Here is a 23012-nt window from a genome sequence, read left to right as displayed (position 1 = left end):
TGGAGACCAGAAATTAGTGATGGCTGTGACGTTTCTTGTTTGTTGATATGACAGGAGATATTTTCATTTCACACATAATATCACACAGAATATATAGATTCTTTAAACCATAGGAAATATTAATGTTCATCTTGAAAATACACAGGAAATTACACACTCATTTTGAAACTTTATATTTGAAGTACAAGGTGGTATCATAGGATCTTTTCAGGGACTGATGAAGAGAATTAAAACCATCTTTCACATTGTGCTATGTCTTAAAGAAATACATTTCATTTTTACAAAAATTCTGCATGAGAAATAACCTTTATTATATTTTTAAATGTCAAAAAGCAATACACTGGAGAAACAGGAATGGAAGTAGAAGCAGCAGACTGGGAAAATAATATATTAACTATCAGGGGGCATGTTAAGAGATTATAAAGACCAACCATAGTTATACAGACTTTAAGGAACTTCAGGAATTAACCAAACTGCCCTTTAAAGAGGACCAAAAAATAATTTATTGGCAGAAAAGACTGCTTTATAGACCATGTCTTTGAAGGCTTGTTTCACTTGCTGGTTTCTCAGGGTGTAGATGAAGGGGTTCAGCATGGGGGCCACAGAGGTACTGAGAATAGCTGCTCCTTTTGTCAATGATGCCTTTTCTTTGGCCTAGGGATTAGCATACATGAATATACAGCTTCCATAGGAGATGGAGATGACAATCATGTGAGAGGAACAAGTGGAGAAGGCCTTTTTTCTCTGACTGGCAGATGGGATTCTCAGAATAGTCCTGACAATATACATATATGACAAAATCATTAATGCCAAAGTGAAAAACAAAGTAACCAAAGCAGAGTAAAAACCAATTATTTCTAGGAACCATGTATCTGAACAAGACAATTGTAAAAGGGGGAAAACATTGGAAGCACAGTAATCCAGCTGGAGGAGAAGCATAAGGGGTGGGAAAATGGTCAGAAACCCACCAAGCCAAGCACAGAGCACAAGCAGGCTGCAGAGTTTCCTGCTCATGATGGTTGTGTAATGCAGGGACTTGCAGATGGCAACATAGCAGTCATAGGACATGGCGGTTAGAATGTAAAATTCAGTCACCCCCGTGAAAATAAAGAAAAACAGTTGGGCTGCACAACTGTTGTAAGAAATAGTCTTGTTTTTGGTAATAATTGCCCCCAGAAATCTAGGGATGCACACAGTAGTAAAGGAGATTTCTAAGAAAGAGAAGTTTCGGAGGAAGAATTACATTGGCATCTGGAGATGGGAGTCCATCCAGGTTAGGGTGATGATAGTCAGGTTTCCAGTGACACTTAATAGATATGTGATAAATAAAAAGAGGAAAATCACAATCTGAAGCTCAGGATCATCAGAAAGGCCTAGAAGGACAAACTCTGTGATCACTGTGTGATTCATTTCTTTCTCTTTTTTCCTCCTTTTTTCTTTTTTTAAATATATTTACATAGAAAGTGTATTAAAAGGAAGAGATGAAAAATATAATTCATTATGATCAATATCATCATCAATTCTAAAGCATTCTATCTAATTCATGCCCATATTGTTTTCTTTTAATACCTTATTTATAATTTTTCTTAAAATGTATTTGTGGGTCATGTTTTATATAATAGTTCTCGTATTCTAAATCTAACAGGAGAAGTTAGGAAATCTTTATACGAGTCATATTATTCAGAGATGATAAATGAATTTGATACTTTTTGCTTTGTCTAGTTTATGCAAGTCCTTGCAGTTTTGTTGGGATTACCCTATAAAACATACATCATTTTTTGTCATGTAGGTATCAGAAGACACTGCCATCTAAAAGAGAAGTGGATGATCTTACTTCCATCATAAGATATAAATGAAACTTAGAAGAATAAAGTAACAACACCTTTTATTAAACAAGAAATCAATTCATGATTTTCTTAGCAAATAAAATAAACTTTAAAATGTTTAATTATTAGATAATTTAATTACCAGCTTTATTTTTATATTGGTATTTATGAATGTAATTATCAATATGAAAATATACCATAGGTATTAGATATTATTTACAAGAAAATATAATTATTTTATATATTAAATAGCATTCACTTAATGGTTTGTCTGATAATTCCTTTGTAAGCATTAATGTTTGACATTCTCTGAGATTTTCTATGAATATATGTAAAGAAACTTTATATGTATAGAAGACTGTGTATATTTTTGAGCTTAAAAGGATATGCAGTATTTATCAATTATTTATTTTGCATTGAAGCACAAACTGAAAAGTAATTACTTGCCTCAGATAGTAGCAGCTCTGTCACCCAGACTTTAGCCCAGTACATTTTCCATTTGAACATCGTTGCTTCTCAGCTATTAAACTTTATGAACAACTGTTTTATTCCCTTGGAGTTCTACCCCACATTTATCTTTTGCATGAAGTGACTAATCCAAAAAGATATTTCAGAAATGTAGAGGAAAACCTCTGCTATTAATCCAAAGCCATTCAACTGATTCCCAGCTCCACTGGATGTATCTATCATTCTGCGTATCTGGTTTGCTAAAATCATGATAGCTCCCTTATCTTATTTTAGATATTCACATGTCTGCTGTGAATAATAGAAGATAAATCATTGCTACTCTGCCAGACACTAGTAAACATCACATGAATCAAATTTGATTATTTTTCTCTATTTTATGACGATTCATGAAAAATAAAAATGGAATATCAAAAACTTTAAGAAGATATGGAACTTCTATCATCCTCTTCAATAAGTTGGTCTAGAAGTTTAAGGGAGCAATATTTAAAGCGAGAACTGCAAGTGACATGGCAACGTGGGGTATTATGAGTATAGATTCTTAAACTAGGATCTGGCATTTAGTTGCACTAAATGCTCAAATATTCAAGTTTAGCTGTTGTGTGTTGATCTCCTGGGAACAAAGGCCAGGTGACAGCTGTGCTATGACGTGGAACATCGGGATTTCTGGAAGCTACCATTGGTGTTCTCAGAGCCTCCTGACTCTCTTCTATAGTGAATCTCTCTTGGGAATGTTTATGTTCATCCCACAGAAGAGTTCAATGAGGACTTCTACAAAATAATACTTTTCATTAATCACAGTTATTTACTATTTTTGAGTAATAAAATAGATGTGAAATCTTACAAAAATAGCACTCAATCTACTTTAGTTTTTGTCATATTCTTGGCATATAAAAGTTTTCTACATATACACTTCATTACTTATCCTTAGACTTCATTGTTGTTGGAGCTTCAAGGTTCTTTCATAATTCTAAGTTATATAAGAACTTTATTAAATATTAAAAGTAACAAGGGAAAAATAACGTACAAGGGAACTTCCATCAGGTTATTCGCTGACTTTTTAACAGAAATTCTACAAGCCAAAAGGGAATGGCACAATATATTAAAGTGATGAAAACAGAAGAACCTACAACCAAGAATACTCTACCCAGTAAGCCTCTCATTCAGATTTGATGGAGAAATCAAAAGCTTTCCAGATAAGAAAAAATTGTGAGAATTCAGCACCACCAAACCAGCTTTACAACAAATGCTAAAGGAACTACTCTAAGCAGGAAACAAGACAAGGAAAAGACCTACAAAAAATAAACCCAAAACAAGTAAGAAAATGATAATAAGATGATACATATTGATAATTACCTGAAATGTAAATGAGTCAAATGCACCAACCAAAAGACGTAGACTGACTGGGTAGATGAAAACCTGTGCATGTATGTACTTCCAGTTACTATATCTCTCTGCCTAACCTCCCAAAGTGTATGGAATTATTTTATATTATTAGGTTAATCATGTTTCCATTATAGCTTGCAATTGCAATGATCTTTAAATGTTGTCTGCCTAATGATGGTGAAAACTGATAAACATCTTTTACTATTGTGATTATGTAACTATTACTCAATATCATTGTATCATGATTGGTCAAGAATAAAATGCTATATCATCAACACTAATATTTAATAGGAAAACCTATAATCACCTTTAAAAATAAAAATGCATATCTGAAATATCTTGGAATTTTTTGAAAAATACAAATGCCCAGGTATTGCTTTCTTCCTCCAAAGCTCCAGATATGTTTCTAAGGAGCAGCCATGTTTAAGAAGAACTGGACCATAGGATGAGCTTTTACTTTTATCTAGTTGGTTTCACTTTTTCTATTTCATATTCAGTGCTCCCATCTCATTTAGCTTTTGTTTTCAGATTTCTCCATCTCTTCTACTTTTTTTTATGTCCTTTCTCAAGCTTTTATCAAGCATAGTAGAACAGTTTTCATATACATATATATAAATAGTATTTGCAGGGTATATATCGGAGAAGGCAATGGCACCCCACTCCAGTACTCTTGCCTGGAAAATCCCATGGATGGAGGAGCCTGACAGGCTGCCGTCTATGGGGTCGCACAGATTTGGACAGGACTGAAGCGACTTAGCAGCAGCAGCAGCAGCAGTTAGTTCAGAATTCTGTTTCTCTGACTCCTCTGAAAAAAGGCAACTTACTTTTTCTTAATGGAAAAGGGGAGTCAAATCAAATTAGTCAGGTCAACACACAAACCCATATGATTAGGAATAATGAAGGAAAAAATTGTAATCACCTAAATCACTCTTAGGATCTGTGGGTTTCCATAGAGATATTCTGCTGCTGCTGCTGCTGCTACTAAATCTCTTCAGTCGTGTCCAAATCTGTGCGACCCCATAGACGGCAGCCTGCCAGGCTCCTCCATCCATGGGATTTTCCAGGCAAGAGTACTGGAGTGGGGTGCCATTTCCTTCTCCGTAGAGATATTCTATTTCTCCCTAAATACCTGTTTGTTAACAAGTATCTATATTCGAAGATAATTTCTAACCTAATAAGGAAAAGAAATTCATATAAAAATATAGCATCATGTCTTAATTTAAATTATTTTGTGTGGGATTATTCGGGATTTGCATTCCAAGAGATCTGGATTAAAAACACAAATCTCTCTGAGTTACATGTTTTTCTTCCCAACTGTGAAAATGAGGATAATATTTCATAGAATTATTGTGATGGCTAACTTGATTAAAAGTAAAATTAAATTATATAAAATTTTAAAGCATGTATTCCCACACAGTAAATACTGTTCTCTTTATTATTCCTACAAATAAAATCAATTATTACATTTGAGGAAGATGGTCCCACTATAAAACAATAGCAACCATTTTGGAGGAAAATTATTGGAGACAGTGCTATTTATGTACTTATCTCATTGATCTCATTGATTCATTGAAATAACCTTATGTTACCTTTGAAGAAACTATCAGAGAGTAATTATTATAAACAAAAGCATACAGTAAGTTAAAGGTCAAATTGTAATTCTATACTATTTCCTCCTGAAACTGAAGCATGTGATACTTATCAGACATATGTTCAATGATCAGGACCAAACTCAGAGTAATTTTCTGAAAATTAATTAATTAGTTTGACAAACAGGAAACTTAAACAGACTCATTCTTCAGAATCCTTGATATGTACAGGAAGGAATGGCAACCCCAAATTATTCATTATTTATTTCACCTGATGAAATGCTAAGCTAAGGATTAATAAATGAGTATTAAGGAAAGGAAAGTTTGCATTGGCTTTTACTTTACAATCTTACCTCTATTTCTACAAATGCATCACATTAAGTGGCAGAAACTATTAAAAAATATTGGTAACTACTTCAAGTTTAGGTTAAGATATTTAGCGTTTGTAAAAATACACTATCTCAACACACTTGCAATTATCTTGTTTCTATAGCTATTTTTCTTTGATGGATTTTGCTTTGTAGCCATGAGAGAAAAAAATGGTGAAGGGTAGCAATATATCATTACTGTGGTTCTTTATGGACATGATTTTTATATGGATTTTTAACCTGCATGAGCCACATGCAGTTTTATCACAACATATGCACATGGCTCATGGGAAGTACTCCAGTGAATCAAATGTGGCAACAGAGCTAAGAGGAAAATACTCTAAGGATTATACATATGTTATTAATATCTGTACCAATATTGAATTAGAAAACTTGGTGGACAATGTCCAAAGAGATAGAAAAGCATGAGAAGTAGGGCAGAAACATATGGAAGATTTGCAAAATTTTTGGAAGAGGTTTTCTGAATTTGGTACATCAGGATTTCCCTAAAGGATAGACATCTCTTGACCTTGCTGACTGAAATATTGGGATGAATGAATCTTATGTGTAAACACTACATTTCCTTTCTTGTGTAATACAATGTCCACATAAAGTGGTTCACTAAGCTATTAAGTATAAAATAAATTATTCAAAAGATTAAATAGAGAACAATGAAAAGAAGAATGAGATACAGTATCATGCTCAGTGATTTCCCATAGGAGGCATGAGAGAAGTTCGATTACATAAATTTTAAAGTCTTCAATATGTTCTAAGAATTTTTCACAGGTCATTTTCCCTTAATAATGGTGCTAATTAAGTATCTACTATCCAGAGACCTCTTTTCCTTTGATTGGTGGGCTATTGCTATTTTTGCTAAGTCACTTCAGTCGTGTCCGACTCTGTGTGACCCCATAGACGGCAACCCTCCAGGTTCCCCCGTCCCTGGGATTCTCCAGGCAAGAACACTGGAGTGGGTTGCCATTTCCTTCTCCAATGCATGAAAGTGAAAAGTGAAAGTGAAGTCGTTCAGTCGTGTCTGACCCTCAGCGACACCATGGACTGCAGCCTTCCAGGCTCCTTCATCCATGGGATTTTCCAGGCAAGAGTACTGGAGTGGGGTGCCATTGCCTTCTCCGGATTGGTGGGCTGGGTTCTGGTAATTAATGAAAGCATGAAGTGAAGTGAAACTGCTCAGTTGTGTCCGACTCTTTGTGACCCGAGGGACTGTAGCATAAAACCTAGGAAATCTGCAAAAATTTATGATTCAGATTCCTTTAATCTAATTTTAGAAATGACCAAAAATATCTCCACATCTGTTGACTCAATCATTGTTATTTATTCAACAAACATTGAGAACCTGCTGTCTTAGATACTATAGGACACTGTTGATACAATAGAATAAAAAGAGATATGAACCCACATTTACTCAGCTTGCTGCGGAATCTCCAAACACAAATCTGAGGATAGACATCCTCAGAAAAGATTGGAGAGGCCCCCAGAGTCTCTAGGTGGACTGAGTAGTGATGGTTTCCCCTGAACAAATCCAGCTTTAAAAGACTGGGAGAGGTGGATGTTTTATCAAATGTATACATAACAACATCAATTTACAAGGGACATAAAGAAGAGAAAATGATGCAAATAAAATGAATCTCAAAAAATAGACCCTAAATAAATGTAGGTTTATGAACACTTGACAAAGAATTCAAAGTAATTGTCATAGACATGAGTATTAAGTTCTGAAAAGTGGCAGTGTTAAAGTTATATTACATTTATTTTTAATTATTTGATTATAAATATAATAAATTATATAAAAATACATAATATCATGATCAATATTTACCTTCTATATATATATATTGAATTCCACAAAATAAAAATCTCTACTTTAAAAGTGTAATGCACGAGTACATATTATCTCTTTGGACTGAATTTCATGTACTATTACACAGACTATATAGCTTCTTTACACCATAGGAAACTATCAGTGTTCACCTTGAAAATACATAGGAAATTACACACTCATTTTGAAACTCTACATTTGAAGTACAGTCTGGTACTTCATAGAATCCTTTCAGGGACTGATTAACAGAATTAAAACGATCTTTTCACAATGTGCTTTGTCTTAAAGAAATACATTTCAATCTACAAAAATTCTGTAGGAGGAATAACTTTATATATTTTGAAATGTTGATAAACAATGCACTGGAAAAACTTAGCTTGGAAGTGAAAGTAACAGATTGGGAAATATATTAACTGTCATGTGGCAGGTTAACAGGCTATAAAGAGCAAAGGTAGTTATTAATGAATAGATGGTTAGGAATTTCAGGATTTAATCTGATTGTTCTTTAAAGTGTCCTTTATTTTTGACCAAAAAAAAATTGTATTGGCAGAAAAGACTGCTTTATAGACCATGTCTTTGAAGGCTTGTTTCACTTGCTGTTTCTCAGGGTGTAGTTGAAGGAGTTCAGGAAGGAGGCCACAGAGGTTATGAGAATAGCTACCCCTTTTGTCAATGATCTCTTTTCTTTGGGGAGGGATTAGCATACATGAATATGCAGCTTCCATCAGAGATGGAGATGACAATCATGTGAGAAGAAGAAGTAGAGAAGGTCTTTTTTCTCTGACTGGCAAGTGGAATTCTCAAAATATCCTGATAATGTATGTATAGGACAAAATCACTAATGCCAAGGTGAATAGCAAACTAACCAAAGCAAAGTAAAAACCCATTACTTCTAGAAGCCATGTATCTGAACAAGACAATTGTAAAAGGGGAAAATAGTCACACAAAATGATCAATGACATTGGAAGCACACTAATCCAGCTGGAGGAGAAGCATAAGGGGCGAAAAAATGGTCAGAAACCCGCCCAGCCATGCATAGAGCACAAGCCGGTGGCAGTTCCCTGCTCATGATCGTTGTATAATGCAGGGGCTTGCAGATGGCAACATATGACAATGGCACTTAGAATGTAAAATTCAGTCACCCCCCTCCCCCATGAAAATAAAGAAAAATAGTTGGGCTGCACAATTGTAAGAAATAAGAGAAATTTCAAATTAAGAAATACATGGGTCTGGAGATGGGAGTCCACCCGTGATAGGGTGGTGTAGTCAGGTTTCCAGTGACACTTAATACATATATGATAAATAAAAAAAGAAAATCACAATCTGAAGGTAAGGATCATCACAAAGGCCTAGGAGGACAAACTCTGTGATCACTGTATGGTTCATTTTTCTCTCTTTTTTTGTTTTTTTGTTTTGTTTTGTTTTCTGTTTTTTGGTTTGTTTTGTTTTGTTTTGTTTTGTTTTTAATATACTTAGGTGGAAAGTACATTAAAGGGAATAGATGAAAAGTATAATTCATTGTGACCAATATCATCATCATTAATGCAGTTCTAAAACTTTATAATTCATGTAAATGGTATTTTATTTTGATTATCTTACCTGCATTATTACTTAAGACATATTCATGAATCCTGCTTTACATACTAATTCTGTTTCTAAATCTAGCAGATGATAGCAAATCTTCATATAATAAGTTACACTATAGAAAATGATAAGTGAAATAAATCAAAGCTTTTTTGTTTGTCCAATTAAATCATTGTAGTTTTGTTGGAATAATCCTATAAAATATACGTTTTTCTTTTTTTCTGTCATGTATTTATTAGAAGATACTACCACCTAAAACAGAAATGGATGATCTCACTTCCTTCACAAGATCAAAATGAAACATAAAAATCTGAAGCAACAACCCAATACTATTATGATATAAGAAATTAATGATTTACTTAGCAAATAAAATAAATGTTTAATGATGAAATAATTTAATTACTAATTTTATTATATTAGTATTTATGAATGTAACTATCAAGATAATATGAGAACATTGTATATATGTTACTTATGTATTTACAGTAAATAGAATAAATAACCTAATTATTTTATTTAATAGGGGACATATACACTTATTCAATGATTTGTCTTAAAAGTCCATTGAAATCATTAATATTTGGCATCTACTATGATTTCTTAGGAAGGTACATATGGAAACAGTTTTATGTTTTAGCTTAAAACAATATGCAGTATTTATATACTTTTCATTTTGCACAGAAGCACAAATTGAAAAGTAACTCTTTGCCTCAGATCTTAGCAGCTCAGTTCAGTTCAGTCGCTGAGTCGTGTCCAACTCTTTGCGACCCCAAGAATCGCAGCACGCCAGGCCTCCCTGTCCATCACCAACTCCCGGAGTTCACTCAGACTCACGTCTAAGACGGGCAGGCATGGTGGAGAGGTCTGACACAATGTGGTCCACTGGAGAAGGGAAGGGCAAACCACTTCAGTATTATTGCCTTGAGAACCCCATGAACAGTATGAAAAGGCAAAATGATAGGATACTGAGAGAGGAACTCCCCAGGTCAGTAGGTGCCCAATATGCTACTGGAGATCAGTGGAGAAATAACTCCAAAAAGAATGAAGGGATGGAGCCAAAGCAAAAACAATACCCAGTTGTGGATGTGACTGGTGATAGAAGCTAGGTCTGATGATGTAAAGAGCAATATTGCATAGGAATCTGGAATGTCAGGTCCATGAATCAAGGCAAATTGGAAGTGGTCAAACAGGAGATGGCAAGAGTGAATATCAACATTCTAGGAATCAGCGAACTAAAATGGACTGGAATGGGTGAATTTGACTCAGATGACCATTATATCTACTACTGTGGGCAGGAATCCCTTAGAAGAAATGGAGTAGCCATCATGGTCAACAAAAGAGTCCAAAATGCAGTACTTGGATGCAATCTCAAAAACGACAGAATGATCTCTGTTCGTTTCCAAGGCAAACCATTCAGTATCACAGTAATCCAAGTCTATGCCCCAACAAGTAATGCTGAAGAAGCTGAAGTTGAACAGTTCTATGAAGACCTACAAGACCGTTTAGAACTAACACCCAAAAAAGATGTCCTTTTCATCATAGGGGACTGGAATGCAAAAGTAGGAAGTCAAGAAACACCTGGAGTAACAGGCAAATTTGGCCTTGGAATACGGAATGAAGCAGGGCAAAGACTAAGAGAGTTTTGCCAGGAAAACGCACTGGTCATAGCAAACACCCTCTTCCAACAAACAAGAGAAGACTTTACACATGGACATTACCACATGGTCAACACCGAAATCAGATTGATTGTATTCTTTGCAGCCGAAGATGGAGAAGCTCTATACAGTCAACAAAAACAAGTCCAGGAGCTGACTGTGGCTCAGATCATGAACTCCTTATTGCCAAATTCAGACTTAAATTGAAGAAAGTAGGGAAAACCACTAGACCATTTAGGTATGACCTAAATCAAATCCCTTATGATTATACAGTGGTAATGAGATATAGATTTAAGGGCCTAGATCTGATAGATAAAGTGCCTGATGAACAATGGACTGAGGTTCATGACATGGTATAGGAGACAGGGATCAAGACCATCCCCATGGAAAAGAAATGCAAAAAAGCAAAATGGCTGTCTGAGGAGGCCTTACAAATAGCTGTGAAAAGAAGAGAAGTGAAAAGCAAAGGAGAAAAGGAAAAATATAAGCATCTGAATGCAGAGTTCCAAAGAACAGCAAGAGGAGATAGGAAAGCCTTCTTCAGCAATCAATGCAAAGAAATCCTAGTGTAGATCTAGAATTTGATGAAATTAGTATGTCATTTCACCTTCAGGGTAAATTTAAAGAAATTGATAATGACATTGATCCTTAAGTTTCCTCTGTTTAATAAGTAAAACACTCTTTCATTAAGGGAAGTTTAAAACTGTAAATATCACAAAGCTTATAGGGCAATAATTGTTCCTACACTTTTTCTGGCACCAAATACTACCTGTGAACTTTCAGAAACATACCCACCAGGTTTCATGCGAATTATCTTTGTGCTAATATTCCAATGCCTACACAGTTTTCCTCCTGTGTAACTTAAAAGCTTAATTATACTGAGAATCTTTAAAATGGAAAAGATATTGCAATTTTTAAATAAAAAATGACTATTTTGTCTTTGGCTTCTCTGGTGGCTCAGAGGTAAAGTATCTGCCTGCGATGCAGGAGAAGAAGGTTTGATCCCTGGGTTGGAAAGATCCCTGGAGAAGGAAATGTCAACCCACTCCAGGATTCTTGAATGGGAACGGACAGAGGAGCCTGGAATGCTCACGCCACGGTATTGCAAAAGAGTTGAACACAACTTAGTGACTAAACAACAACAAAACAGCAAATCAAGTTTTGTTAACATCCAGTTTTTTTCCTTTTTTTAAGATTTTTATATGTGAACCATTTTTAAAATCCTTATTGAATTTGTTAGAATATTTTTTTTCTGTTGAGGTTTCTTTCAGCCATGATGCATGTGGGATCCTCCATTCCCCATCAGGAATCTAACCAGCACCCCCTTCATTGGAAGGCAAAGTCTTTACCACTGGACCACCAAGGAAGTCTTTCAGGCTTTTCAGTTCTTACTACCTCACTGGAAGTCAGAAATGCTAAAGCCACTGCCACTGGCAACTGTAGGTTTTAGAGATAGAGGGGGAAATGAGATAGACAATCATGTAAGCTTAAGGTCGATATCATCTTAATCCCTGGCAACAATTTATAATATTACAGCATAACTATGTGTCATCATTATGGACTTTATTCTCATATAACCTATTTCCCTTTATATTTAAAGTATTACTTATATGTTATTATGACGATGATTAATAAGTAAGATAATTGTCCTTCAATAAAGCAAATGTTAATAATATGTTTATTTGTATATGTTTTGGAAGTAATGAGTTTTAATTTTTCTTTTGGGGGGGTAAAATTTAAAGAGGAACTAAAAAGCCTCTTGATGAAAATCAAAGTGGAGAGTGAAAAAGTTGGCTTAAAGCTCAACATTCAGAAACGAAGATTATGGCATCCAGTCCCATCACTTCATGGGAAATAGATGGAGAAACAGTGTAAATAGTGTTAGACTTTATTTTGGGGGGCTCCAAAATCACTGCAGATGGTGACTGCAGCCATGAAATTAAAAGATGCTTACTCCTTGGAAGGAAAGTTATGACCAACCTAGATAGCATATTCAAAAGCAGAGACATTACTTTGCCAATGAAGGTCTGTCTAGTCAAGGCTATGTTTTTTCCTGTGATCATGTATGGATGTGAGAGTTGGACTGTGAAGAAGGCTGAGCGCTGAAGAATTGATGCTTTTGAACTGTGGTGTTGGAGAAGACTCTTGAGAGTCCCTTGGAGTGCAAGGAGATCCAACCAGTCCATTCTGAATGAGATCAGCCCTGGGATTTCTTTGGAAGGACTGATGCTGAAGCTGAAACTCCAGTACTTTGGCCACCTCATGCGAAGAGTTGACTCATTGGAAAAGACTCTGATGCTGGGAGGGATTGGGGGCAGGAGGAGAAGGGGACGACAGAGGATGAGATGGCTGGATGGCATCACTGACTCGATGGACATGAGTCTGAGTGAACTCCGGGAGTTGGTGACGGACAGGGAGGCCTGGTGTGCTGCGATTCATGAGGTCGCAAAGAGTAGGACATGACTGAGCGACTGAACTGAACTGAACTGAACTGACAGAAGACTGGGGATTTGTAGGTTTTAATCCATTTCATTTACTAGGTATGAAAGTCAATCAGTCCCTTCATGCCCCATCTATAAATACACACTAATACAAGTCTATCTCATAAAGTTATTTTGACCATTAAATGAGCAAATACATGTGAAGCATTTTGAAAAGTGCTTATCATTTAATAAAACCCCTATAAGACTTTGTTCAATGGAGAAAACATTCCCTAACCACTGAGCTGAAAACATTTGGGATTTTGATGTTGAGTTATGTAAAAACTTACATCTAAGATAAGTAGTAGTGCATAAATTTAGCACCAAGAGAGTCACATAAGAACAATAGCAACCACAGCAATGAAAATAGAGTAGAACCACATGACTGTAGAGTACCCAACAGGCATTCTGGGAGAGTGAATCTTATCCTCATTCTTCTACTTTGAGTACATGACCACTTCTCCCAACACAGTGTATCTGCCTTCTCTACCCATCATTGCTCCCCTACTTTCCACAAAAAATCTACTTCTCTCATCTTCAGATAGGATTTGATCACCACATTTGAGGCACGTTAGATATTTGCCAAGACATCAACATTGCTACCAATGGCCACTTCATTTCTCTGCTCCTCATTAATATTAGTAACCTTTCTGAGAAAGACTGTGAAGCTTGTATTAAATAAAATATATGTATGTGACTAGCATAGAGTGTAGAATATTTGAATGATTTTCAAATCACCTTCTTCTTTATTCCCGAACAGATGTAATACTCATGGTATGAGCTCTGTGGGAATTTATATTCATCCTTTCAAACCCACCTCACATAGTACAGAATCTCCTGTGAACTCCGCTCTGATCTGTGTAGCACAAAGTCTTACCTTCAAATCTATGGCAACATGATCCAGTGCCTAGTATAGTGAGAGTAGATTTAAGATAACACTTATCTATGTAAGTAATTAATTCTGAGTTTATTGTTGAATTTCATGCTGTCCCTAAGTGCAACTCTCCATTTTAAGCCAAATTCTAGACTATATTTTATGTCAATTCCATCTTTATTTATAAGATGTATTTTCCTACTTTACCTACTTTGCAGGATGCATTATCTGCTTAAGTTAAATACCCTGTATTGAGTAAATTTATAACAAAGAACATGTAAAGGAAGCTAAATTTTTGATATATAATTTTAAAAATTGTAAAATATTATTTCAAAATTTATGTCCTTAATTTCTTTACAATTCATTCCTTTAATAAACTCTACTCCTGCTCAGTAACATCATTTTTCCTTCATCAGGATTTGCCTTTCATTGAAAGCACTAGTTTTTTGTAACACTTTGAACTCACAAAATACATTATCATAAACTGACAAATTTTGGTTTCAATCTCAAGATTGAAATTTCTGCAATAACCTATAGGCACTGGAGAGTCAGATTTATTTTTAATTATATTATTACTCTTATATGATGAACTATGTGTCATTGCGCTATATTTTTAAGCCTATTTCAACTTCATTATGTATTCATTTTCCTCTTAAGTTTCCTCATAATTTTAATTATTTGAAGAATTATAATATCAGGATTTACACTTTTTGCTGCTGATCAAACTTGTGACAGAATGTATGAAGAGCCGTGAAGAAAGATATTAATAGACATTAGAAGAATTCATATGAGCATTACTGGTAATGGACACTAACATAGCCAGTCTTCTAGGGCCAGAGAAAACAGGCTGAAGCAAACTCTAGCAAGAGACGATTTAATATCATAAAATTGGGAGTGGTATATGAAACTTTGTATGTAAAAAATTATGAAAATGCAATGGATTTTGTTCATCTAACATCAAGTAAGCATGATAAAAAATCATCAGCATTCATTCCTTCATTCATCAGCCCTTTGAAAGAAACACATTTCAGTGTTTAACAGGGTATATAAGATTCCAAGAAATTTTTTTTAACTTTATAATATTGTATTGGTTTTGCCATATATCAACATGAATCCGCCACAGGTATACACGTGTTCCCCATCCTGAACCCTCCTCCCTCCTTCCTCCCTGTACCATCCCTCTGGGTCGTCCCAGTGCACCAGCCCCAAGCATACAGTATCGTGCATCAAATCTGGACTGGCGACTCGTTTCATATATATTATACATGTTTCAATGCTCTTCTCCCAAATCATCCCACCCTCTCCCTCCCCCACAGAGTCCAAAAGACTGTTCTATACATCAGTGTCTCTTTTGCTGTCTCGTATACAGAGTTATTGTTGCCATCTTTATAAATTCCAAGAAATTTAAACCACCCCAAGGATGTATTCACGCAGAATATGAAGAATATCTCCAAGCATTTAATTCATGTTTTCAGCTTTTGTTTCTGAACGCAAGTCCATATTTCCCCCTGGAAGAATGTGGTTTAGGTTACTAAGCTTTGTATTTCCTTCCACTCATTTCATAAAAATCAATTCTTTCTTGTTTTCTGAGAACACTTGAGACAGATTCTCTGAGCTATTCAAAATTAAAATTAGCAGTATTTTTTTTTGTTAATAAGATGACTGCAAATCATCTTCAAAATGTCAAGACTTCTCTAAAAAGTGAGATACCGTAATTGTAGAAGAATCTGTAGAAGAATCTGTTAGGCCCACCTTGTTGCAGAAATTGTATGACTAACTCTTAGAATACAGATTTTCAAATCAGAAATAGAACAAAGATGGGCATCATGGAAGGACATAATTATATTCTTTTACAATAAAAGGTTCAGCTACCACTTAGTAGTTGAAGAATGCAAATTTGACATTGCCATTAATAACATTAAAGTTATTCTCTAATATCTGCTTTGGAAAATCACATCAAGCATAGATATCATAGTTTTGTTTTTGTTTTCAAATAAGGAAAAAGTAATAAATACTTGGGATAACTATTAATAATACAAATGTAAAAGAATAAATTTAACGGAATGCTTTAGTAAATCATTTCTTTAAACGTCCACAAGCAATGAATACAATGAAATCAACATGTTTTATATAAAAGGGATCAGTACAACATGGAAGTAAATAGAATTCTTTTATTTAGAAAGCATCAGGAGTAATTTAACTCCTGGGGCATTGAATACTTTTATAAAGAGTATGGAGGATATAAGAAATCTAGTGCGTCAAACTGTGTAGACACATATTAGGAAAATGAGCTTCACAGGCTGAGTGGTACAGAATCTGCCTGCCATTGCAAGGGGTGCAGGAGACAGGAGTTTGATCCCTGGAGTAGGAAATGGCAACCCACTCCAATATTATTACTTTAGAAATCCCATGGATAGAGGAGCCTGGTGGGCTATAGTCTATGGAGTCACAAAGGGTTTGACACGCCTGAGCATGCATGCATATAGGAAAAGAACTCAAAAAAGATTAATTGAAATAATATGGACATGATATTTTTCATTAAAATGTTTGTTTTTATTATGTTTTATATTGTTTACTTGTCATATATACTGGAAAACAACTATTCATTTGAGCATAGCAAAACCAATAAAGAAAATTAATAGTAAAAATGATGTATATGCAATGCAAAAAAGATTTCAGATTAGAAGTCAGATCTTTAATTACTGGAAATCAATGCTGTTTCAGTTGATGACCATCACAGGAATTATAATATAACTCTAAACACTGATTTTTGAATAAACACCCAGATTCTCTTTCTAATAAGACAAAGTATCTTAGTGCCTTTGCACAGGTTCAGTTCAGTTCAGTCGCTCAGTTGTGTCCGACTCTTTGCAACCCCAGGAATCGCAGCACACCAGGCCTCCCTGTCCATCACCAACTCCCGGAGTCCACCCAAACCCATGTCCATTGAGTTGGTGATGCCATCCAACCATCTCATCCTCTGTCGTCCCCTTCTCCTCCTGCTCTCAATCTTTCCCAGCATCAAGGTCTTTTCCAATGAGTCAGCTCTTTGCATCAGATGACCAAAATATGGGAGAGTCAGCCTCAACATCAGTCCTTCCAATGAACACCCAAGACTGATCTCCCCCAGGATGGACTGGTTGGATTTCCTTGCAGTCCAAGTGACTCTCAAGAGTCTTCTCCAATGCCACAGTTCTAAACCATCATTCTTCCGTGCTCAGCTTTCTTTATAGTCCAACTCTCACATCCATACATGACCACTGGAAAAACCATAGCCTTGCACAGGTTAAATGCTGGAGTCCAGCTCCAGCAGCCAGGGAATCAACCTGAAGAGATGAACGGTGTTGGCAAGAAATGATGCAGCCTCTCAGTTTTCTTGGACTGCATATTTATTTTAAGTTTAAGATTCTTTTATACTTTTACAAAAGCATTAGGTCAGAGGTTTGACATTTTCAGTTCCCCCTGACCCACATTTGTTGTCTCCAAAAATCACTGTTGCCCCTCAAAAGGAGTTCCTGCCTCAGCGATTCTCTTATCTACTTCTCATGTGTCCTTGTGAATACACTGTAACTCATGCTAATGTCCGAGCTGCATACCAAATTCCACAGTTTATTTCTTATCTTTCTAAATCCTGTTTGCCCCTAGTATCCTGAGCTCACTTTCTCTAAAAAGGCTTCTAACCACTAATATCTCCAAAATTCTTATCTCTATAAGCTATAGTAAAATATGTTGACATTACAACATACCTTAAATCTTTAGCTTCTAACTGTTTTAATTATTCCTAAGCCCTAAATTCAGCAAACTCTTTTGCCATAAACATTTCCCTCACAAATAGGTTTCAGATAGCAATGCCTCCATGGCCTCAAGCTGCAGCCTATGTGCTCATCCTGGAATACTCTTTTGTAAATGAATGTCAAAGATTAACTTTATGAATTATTCTCTGAGCACAACTGCAGAAGGCTTTGTGCCTTCTCATGCTCCTCTCAAGAACAATAAGCACCTTAATATTCCTTTCAGTCAACTCAGCTAAGAAGAGGAAAAAACAAGTCAGAATCACAAGGCCTAACTCCTTCATCCCAGGTCCATGCCTGTGGGACAAGGAGAAGGAGTTGGGGCCATGCCTCCATTTTGTCAGTAATGCCTAATGCAGCTCCCAACAGTCAAATGGAAATAAAAGGAAATACATTTATAATAAGTGATACTGTTTTATTTTACTTATATGTGCAGAGTAGAATCCACTTTTAAGGGATAGGCCTGGAGGCATATAAACCCATCCCCATTTCCAGGGGAAAAACTGTGATAAATATTATTCTGAAGAGAATTAATATATGGAAAGAATTTATTTTGACTGTTTTTTGAGGGCTTCCCTTGTGACTCAGCTGGTAAAGAAAGAATTTATGTTGACTGTAGCATGTAATTATGAAGCACTGGAAGTTGCAGACTTGAGAAACCATTTACAAATAAATACATTAGAAAAGATGTACCTTTCTCTTCTTTCTCAGAAGGCAGGTAAGGTGGCCTGGTATTCCCATCTCTTTAAGAATTTTCCACATTTTGTTGAGATCCACATAGTCCAAGGCTTTAGCATAGTCAGTGAAGCAGAATTAGATTCTTTTCTGGAATTCTCTCTCTCTTTTTTTTTTTTTTTTTTTAATGATTCAAAGGATGTTGGCAAGGTGAAATCTTGGTTCCTCTGCCTTTTCTAAATTCAGCTTGTACATTGGAACTTCTCAGTTCATGTACTGTTGAAGCCTAGCTTGAAGGATTTTGAGCATTAATTTGCTAACATATGCTGCTGCTGCTGCTGCTAAGTCTCTTCAGTCGTGTCTGACTCTGTGCGGCCCCATAGACAGCAGCCCACCAGGCTCCACTGTCCCTGGGATTCTCCAGGCAAGAACACTAGAGTGGGTTGCCATTTCCTTCTCCAACTTGCTAACATATGGAATGAATGCAATTTTGAAGTAGTTTGAAAATTCTTTGGCATTGCCTTTCTTTCGTACTGGAATAAAATCCGACCTTTTCCAGTCCTGTGGCCACTGCTGAGTTTTCCAAATGTGCTGGCATATTGAGTACAGCACTTTAGCAGCAGCACCTTTTAGGATTTGAAATAGCTCAACTGGAATTCCATCACCTCCTCTAGCTTTGTTTGTAGTAATGCTTCCAAAGGCCCACTTGACTTCACACTCCAGGATGTCTGGCTCTAGGTGAGTGATCACACTATCATGGTTATTTGGGTCAGTAAGACTTTTTTTTTTTTTTTTTTTTTTTACAGTTCTTCCATGTATTCTTGCCACCTCTTCTTAATATCACATAATAAAATGTGCCTTTTCACTATGTGCTCCAGGTTCTCAGTCATGTCTGACTGTTAGTGACCCCATGGATCACCATTTTCTAAAACTGAGTTATGAAATAAATCCAACTTCGTTTCATAGCAACACAGTGTCACTTAATATCAGTAGCTAATGTAAGGTTTAATTCTCAAAGTCAGTTTTCTCTCAATTCAAGTTCCTTTTCTTTATAAATTAAGTAATTCTGATCCAGGAAATAAGGAATATACTCTGTTCTTGTGGGTCTGTTAGTGTGGGTCTGTATATTTACTATATCAGCAAATTTCCAACCAAGAAAGATACATTTTCTTTGTGCAGCTATTCCATCCACTAACTTGCTTTTAGAGGTGATAGTATCACACCTTTTCTATCTCATTCTCTTTGTTCTTGCTTATAAGACCTTATACTTCTTCCACCTGTTGGTCAGCCCAACATAAACTATTTGGCACTAGTTGTGAGTGGCTGTTTTTAAAATCTGATGTACCATGCCCTGTGTTTGTACCATTATATCAGTATATGGGCAACTGTGAATTGTTATTTCATGTACAAGTTTTCAAGGTACTTTTATTTTTACCCTGGTGGTGCCAGCCAAGAACCTGCCTGCAAATGCAGGAAACAAAATGAGATGTGGGTTCAGTCCCTCACTTGGGAAGATCCCCTAGAGGAGGGCATGGCAACCCATTTCAGTGTACTTTCCTGGAGAATCATATGGACAGAGGAGCCTGGTTGGCTGCAGTCTATAGATTCACAAAGGTCAGATATGACTGAAGCAACTTAGCACTCATAATGTTTAATTATGATTATTATCATTGAATTATTCCGAGAATCTAATACTATAGTTTTTTTCCCAATGATCTATTCCTGTAATTCTATTTTTATTTTCTTTTTAATTAATTAATTAATTAATTAATTTTATTTTACAATATTGTATTGGTTTTGCCATACATTGACTTGAATCCTCCATGAGTGTACATGTGTTCCCCATCCTGAGACCCCCTCCCCCCACCTCCATCCCCTTCCCATTCTTCTGGGTCATTGCAGTGCACCAGCCCTGAGCACCCTGTATCATGCATCAAACCTGGACTGGCGATTCATTTCACATATGATATTTTACATGTTTCAATGCCATTCTCCCATATCATCCTGCCCTCGCCCTCTCCCACAGAGTCCAAAAGACTGTTCTATACATCAGTGTCTCTTTTGCTGTCTCGTGTACAGGATTATCGTTACCATCTTTCTAAATTCCATATATATGCGTTAGTATACTGTATTGGTGTTTTTCTTTCTGCCTTACTTCACTCTGTATAACAGGCTCCAGTTTCATCCACTTCATTAGAACTGATTCAAATGTATTCTTTTTAATGGCTGAGTAATACTCCATTGTGTATATGTACCACAGCTTTCTTATCCATTCATCTGCTGATGGACATCTAGGTTGCTTCCATGTCCTGGCTATTATAAACAATGCTGCGATGAACATTGGGGTACACGTGTCTCTTTCCCTTCTGGTTTCCTCAGTGTGTATGCCCAGCAGTGGGATTGCTGGATCATAAGGCAGTTCTATTTCCAGTTTTTTAAGGAATCTCTACACTGTTCTCCATAGGGGCTGTACTAGTTTGCATTCCCACCAACAGTGTAAGAGGGTTCCCTTTTTTCCACACCCTCACCATCATTAATTGCTTGTTGACTTTTGGATAGCAACCCTTCTGACAAGTCTGAAATGGTACCTCATAGTGGTTTTGATTTGCATTTCTCTGATAATGAGTGATGTTGAGCATCTTTTCATGTGTTTGTTAACCATTTGTGTGTCTTCTTTGGAGAAATGTCTGTTTAGTTATTTGGCACACTTTTTGATTGGGTCTTTTATTTTTCTGGAATTGAGCTGCAGGAGTTGCTTGTATATTTTTGAGATTAATTCTTTGTTCATTGGTTCATTTGCTATTATTTTCTCCCATTCTGAAGGCTGTCTTGTCACCTTGCTTATAGTTTCCTTTGTTGTGCAGAAGCTTTTAATTTTAACTAGGTCCGATTTGTTTCTTTTTGCTTTTATTTCCAATATTCTGGGAGGTGTGTCATAGAGGATCCTGCTGTGGTTTATGTCGGAGAGTGTTTTGCCTGTTTTCCTCTAGGAATTTAATAGTTTCTTGTCTTACATTTACATCTTTAATCCATTTTTAGTATATTTTTGTGTATGTCATTAGAAAGTGTTCTAGTTTCATTATTTTACAAGTGGTTGACCCATTTTCCCAGCACCACTTGTAAAGAGATTGTCTTTTCTCCATTGTATATTCTTGCTTCCTTGGTCAAAGATAAGGTATCAATAGGTGTGTAGATATATCTCTGGGCTTTCTGTTTTGTTCCATTGATCTATATTTCTGTCTTTGTGCCAGTACCATACTTTCTTGATGACTGTGGCTTTGTAGTAGAGCCTGAAGTCAGGCAGGTTGAGTCCTCCAGTTCCATTATTCATTCTCAAGATTGCTTTGGTTATTCAAGGTCTTTTGTATTTCCATACAAATTTTGAAATTATTTGTTCTAGTTCTCTGAAAAATAGCATTGGTAGCTTGATAGGGATTGCAATGAATCTATAGATTTCTTTGGGTAGTATACTCATTTTCACTATACTGATTCTTCTGATCCATGAACATGGTATACATCTCCATCTATTTGTGTCCTTTTTGATTTCTTTCATCAGTGTTTTATAGTTTTCTATATATAGGTATTTGGTTTCTTTAGGTAGATATATTCCTAAGAATTTTATTCTTTTCATTGCAATGGTGAATGGAATTGTTTCCTTAATTTCTCTTTCTGCTTTCTCATTGTTAGTGTATAGGAATGCAAGGGATTTCTGTGTGTTAATTTTATATCCTGCAACTTTGCTATATTCATTGATTAGCTCTAGTAATTTTCTGGTGGAGTCTTTAGGGTTTTCTATGTAGAGGATCATGTCATCTACAAACAGTGAGAGTTTTACTTCTTTTCCAATTTGGATTCCTTTTATTTCTTTTTCTGCTCTGATTGCTGTGGCCAAAACTTCAAAAACTATGTTTAATAGTAGTGGTGAGAGTGGGCACCCTTGTCTCGTTCTTGACTTTAGGGGAAATGCTTTCAATTTTTTTTTTAATTTTTATTTTATTTTTAAACGTTACAATATTGTATTTGTTTTGCCAAATATCGAAATGAATCCACCACAGGTATACATGTGTTCCCCATCCTGAACCCTCCTCCCTTTTTGAGAATCTAACCTCTACTCAAGATTTTTCATCTTTGGTTTTTGGTACTTGTTATCAACTTTGTACCTTTAAAAACCCAATCTTCAATACCCATTTTTACTTGGTAGCGAGATCAGTGGCCTGATTGCTGTATCCCCCTTTTGACTCTCCTTTTTCTCAACCAGGTTGCCTCTATCTCCCCTCTCCCCCTTTTCTTCTCTACCCAACCTGGTGAATCTCTTTGTGTGTTCTGGGCTGTGGAGAACACAGGGAACTGATTACTGGCTGGATCTGCCTCTCTCCTTTTGATTCCCCTCTTTTATCTTCCTGGCCACCTCCGTCTCCTTCCTTCCTCTTCGCTTCTCTGTGTAACGCCATGAACATCTCTGAGGGATCCAGACTGTGG

General features: G+C 36.0%; 1 pseudogene; it reads right to left on the bottom strand.

The window, feature by feature from the left end:
• Positions 1-316: 316 nt before the first annotated feature.
• Positions 317-1410, bottom strand: LOC123333081 (annotated as a pseudogene).
• Positions 1411-23012: the final 21602 nt, after the last annotated feature.

This window comes from Bubalus bubalis, chromosome 4 (genome assembly GCF_019923935.1).
Source record: "Bubalus bubalis isolate 160015118507 breed Murrah chromosome 4, NDDB_SH_1, whole genome shotgun sequence".
Classification (NCBI taxonomy): domain Eukaryota; kingdom Metazoa; phylum Chordata; class Mammalia; order Artiodactyla; family Bovidae; genus Bubalus; species Bubalus bubalis.
Note: the sequence above shows the minus strand (reverse complement) of the source record. Positions and strands in the feature narration are given on the sequence as shown.